The sequence below is a fragment of the Chinchilla lanigera genome, unplaced genomic scaffold, assembly GCF_000276665.1.
Source record: "Chinchilla lanigera isolate Chin_1 unplaced genomic scaffold, ChiLan1.0 scaffold00049, whole genome shotgun sequence".
Lineage (NCBI taxonomy): Eukaryota > Metazoa > Chordata > Mammalia > Rodentia > Chinchillidae > Chinchilla > Chinchilla lanigera.
This window is the reverse complement of record NW_004955450.1, coordinates 3,149,978-3,154,555: the sequence shown is the minus strand read 5'-3', so window position 1 is coordinate 3,154,555 and position 4,578 is coordinate 3,149,978.

The window sequence follows — 4,578 nt, the reverse complement described above, 5'->3', positions numbered from 1 at the left end:
CACGTCCAGCGCCCCAGGAGTTCAAGGCCAGCCTGGACTACATAATGAGACCTTGAGATCTGTGGGGAAGTGAGGACCCTTTCCTCCCTTCCCTCACCCCGAGCCCTCACCGGCCCAATTCCACCCCCTCTTCCTGCCCCCAGCTCTGTCCTCAGGCTAAGATTTCCCACACAGAGGGCACAGCTCTCCTGCCTGCGCCAGGGCTACAGCTGTGAGACTGCAGTCTGTGTTGCCCCCTTGTGGTCACTCTGAGAAAGGCATGCTTTCCACAGCTACAGCCCCGTGGACCCCATCCCAAATAGGAAATTAAAACACAAGTGTTTGCTTTACAGCTCCAAGTCTCAAGTCCTTCACACGGAAATTCTGGAGGAGCTCCTAAAAGGGGGCAAGGATGCCTCCCACCTCACCTGCGCCCCCATCATTCCTTGGCCAGAGACCTCGGCCTGGAGCAGAAACTCTGTCCAAATCTCCAAAAGGAATTCAATTTCCATTCTCATCCTGCCACGGACAGGGAGCTCACTACCTGCAAGATTGACCTGTCACCTTTCCTGTGCTGGGGCCACCGGGAATCAGCCTGAGTCCTCCGGGCGCCTGCGCGGTGCCGGGTCCCCGCAGGTACTCGGCCCCACTCTGTCTCCACACTGGGCTGATGGGCACCAGGTGCCCAGGGCAAGGTCATTTGCAGAGCTGGATTCGGCTCAGGCTTTGAGTAGCGCTTGTAGCTCATACAAAATCCCACGTGACGCCCCAACCTGCCATCCACGCCTTGTGCTGCCCCCCAAGAGCCTGGGCCAAGCCAGCTGCCACCGAGAAGGCTCGGGGTGGATTCGACGCTGAAGTCTGACTCCCCCACTTGTGCCCATCTCTGCTCCTCCTCAGGGCTGGGAACGGCGGCGGCCTGGCCCTCCTGAGCTGCGTGCATGGCCGCTCCTTGTGCCTCGCCAGGCAGGCAGGTGGGGCGACCTCTCCCCCAGCTCCCACTGAGTCCTGAGGGCCGGGGCCGTTGCAGGCAGTGTCTCAGGCCCCTCCTGGGGCGGTAGAAGGAGCCGAGGCTTTGGGGTGGCTCTGCCAACCAGCTCTTCATCCAGACAGACAAGAACTAGACGTCCCCGCCTTCCTTGAAGGACAACGATGCGATGGGCACTAAAGCCAACACCCAGCGCACACAGGTGTTCAGCACAGTGGGCTTCCTGCCCCCCTCCCCGCCCCTAACTTCAGGACAGCTCTGGGGCCAGTGTGGTGGTGGTGGCTTTGGAATCAGGGAGCTTCCCAAGGACAGGGGCACTGGGGAGTCCTGGCAGCCTCGCGCTGACCCACCTATCCCCACCAGAACCCTGCAGAAAAGCCCTTCCAGGAGCCAAAGGAGCCCTGGGTGTTTCTGGTAGGGCCAACCCACTGAGCTTTCTGGAAGCTACCTTATCTCCTTCCCACTGGCTTCCCGGAGCCCCCTGCCCTCACCTACCCCGGCCATCCCAGGCCAGCCCTGGGCCCTAGACACTCCCAGTTAGGTGAGCCTGAGAGTGCGCGGGCTTGCGGAGGTGGCACCAGGTCCTTGTGACCTGCCTGGGTCCTTTCTCATCCCTTTCCCCTGGGGAATCTGGGCTCTAGCCACCAGGTGGCGCTGTTTCCCCTCAGATCTGCAGAGCCCTGCACATCAAGCTCTAAGGAGGACAGGGGCGAGTTCACCGCTCAGAGTAGGGGAAGACAAGGGCCTTTGTCTGCTGCTGCAAAGCATCTCGCACTTCCCACGCAAGACCTCACCGCCACCTCGATGGGGCGGGGTTGGGGCCCCAGCCAGGGCTCTAAGTCGCGAACTCTGCAAGCAAAAGGCGTTGCTCACAAAAGCCAGAGATGATAAAACCACACGGGCAAACAGCCTGGCCTAGGGTCCGAGCTGCCCTGCAAATATCTCCAGGGTCCATATTTGAGGCACCGCTTCCTTCTGTCCCACACCCTCCAGGCTGCCTTGAGGCTTTGTACCACAAGCTCAGGGAAGCCGCGGTGGCATCAGTCCTTCCTATGTTCAGCAAAGTCTCTGTCATCCCAGCAGGCGGGGTCCCCACCCCAGCCAAGCCTAGCTTCCTTCTGAGGCTGCTACTCCTGAGGACCAGACTCGGTAGGCAGCTGGTGGGGACAGCTGGCTACCAGCAGCAGAAGACAGAGAGTGCGTAAGGAACACAGGACACAAGCCAAAGCATGGCCCTGCTGGGAGACCTTCTCCCCAGAGCTGCACCCTGGCACGTAGGGAGGGACCCCTAGAGGGACCCTCCCTAGGGTCCAAGGCTAGGGACCAAGCAGATGGAAGAGGGAGGACAGTGAGGATTCATAGAAGGAGATTCTCTTTGGAATAGAGCCCTGAGGCCTGTGCAAAAGTTCCACAGCCTGGCATGGTGGCACACACCTGTGATCCCAGCATTCAGGAGGCTGAGGCAGGACAACTGCTAAAAGTTTGAAGCCAGCTACATAGTGAGACCTTGTCCCAAAAAACAACAACAAAAAAAGAAGTGACAGCCAGCAACCCCACAGAAGATTCAGTCACTCGGTTATACCAGTAAAATGTCAAGCCACTTACTGCGAGGCCCCTGCTGCCTACGGAGGACGAAAGGAATAGAGCCCACGTTGCCATCTAAAGGTTACCCCACCTGACACCCACGCTGCGAAGGGAACCTTGAGGGCTGGACAGGGCAGGGGCGTCTCCACCCAGGCCCCAGCTGAGACTCGCAGGGACAGCCCCCTCCTTACACCGCACCTGCCCCAGCCAGGGTTCGTAAGCACCCAGAGAGCGCGTGGGGACGGAAGTTGGCACAGGGTCAGCAGGAGAACCACGGGAGGGAGGGAGGGTTCGAACGAGGTTTGCAAGAGCAGCAGGCCCAAGGCCAGGGCCCATCTCCCCCTTATTGAGAGGCCTTCTCCCAGCCAGAGCCGTCCCTGGCAGCCTGGTTGCCACCTGTGCCCTGTGGAGAACCCAGGCCTCTGCTCCTGCACCCCAAATGCACAGTGGGCACAGTACCGAACCTGGGACCCCCTGCAGGTGGGCATCTTGGGGCACAGAGTGGCATAGAGGGCTTTGGGAGCCAGCACTCGGGGAGAACTGGCCCTGGCCAGGCCTGGTCACTCCAGTGCCCAGAGAGTAGTAACCGCCCGGTGCTTGGTGCGGCGATGAGTGACACCGAAACTGTAGGTTTGGAGCGGACCAAAGCCCTGGCCCCACCCTCGGGAGGCCAACGAGCCTGCCAGGGACAGCAGGGAACACAGGACTTCAAAGCTTGCTTCAGGAGTGAGAGAGAAAATATCCATTGAACTGGCAGCGAATGAAGATGCCTGGTACCAAGCCCTGGGCTCAACCACCAACCTTACATCTTGCCACCGTAGCGGGAGCGCCCTGAGACATGTGTACTCTCATTCCCAGGTTATTTATTTATTTATTTTGCATTTTTGAGAGGGGGTTCTGTTATCTAGCCCCTACTGGCTTTGAACTCCCAGAGCTCCTCCCGCCTCAGCCTCCCATGTGCTGGGATTACAGGCATGTGCCATCACACCCAGCTTTATTTCCGCTTTAGAGATGAGGAAACTGAGGCTAAGAAACATTCAGTGCCTGGCTGTGGGGGTCACTCAGTCGTCCAGTGCTTGCTTAGCATGTGGGTGGAAGGTCACAGAGCTGGGCAGGGGTGCTTGACCCCAGAAGCTGTTCAAATGGAACGATGAGACAGCCCCTGGGTCCTTCCTCTTGCAGGGCATCTAGTGACTGAGTCCCCTCATTAAATCCCTCTTCCGTTTCCATATCTTCCAAGTGGAGACAGACATGATCCCTCCGTGGTGACTATATTGGGAGAACGAATGACACTTCCAACAAAAGGGCTTCAGCGGCGCTGGCAGATTGCACGGCCTATATTAGTGCTGCCTATTCTTATTATTCGTTGGAATTCATGTCACTTATTCATTCAACCAACACCACAGCACTAGGTTTCAGCCTCCGGCAGCAGATCTGATTGCGGCACTAAGGGGAACACACTGCCGGGATGCCGGGGAGGAGTCCAGCCTTGGAAGATGGGGCGGCACGCAGCCAGCCAGCTCTGCACCCGGAGGAAGCCACATGCTGACCAGCAGAGGCTGGGGCAGACTCCCCAGTGGGGACAGAGGTGGCTCTGGCCTGAGGACGAAGTCTAAAGACCACTGTGACTCACAGGGCCTCTATTCCCAAGCACTGCTCCGTGGCCTGCACCCCAGTTTCCTGGCCTGGCCAACATTAGCCCCAAGCTGACTCCCCCAGTACCATGGTCTCTGCTGCCCGTCTCCCCACCTGTGCCTGCGCTGCACCTGTCCATCCCTCCAGGGACCTCTGTGCCCTCCACAAACACAGCTTCAAAAACACCAGGCCCCCCTCCCCGATTACACACATGGAATCCCAGCACTTGGGAGGCTGAGACAGGAGGATCGTTGTGAGTTCAAGGCCAGCCTGGGCCACATAGCATGGAAGCCTGTCTCAAAAAGTGAAAGGGTGAGGAAGGAAGAAGAAGAAGGAGGAGGAGGTAGGGAGAGAGAGAGAGAGAGAGAGAGAGAGAGAGAGAGAGAGAGAGA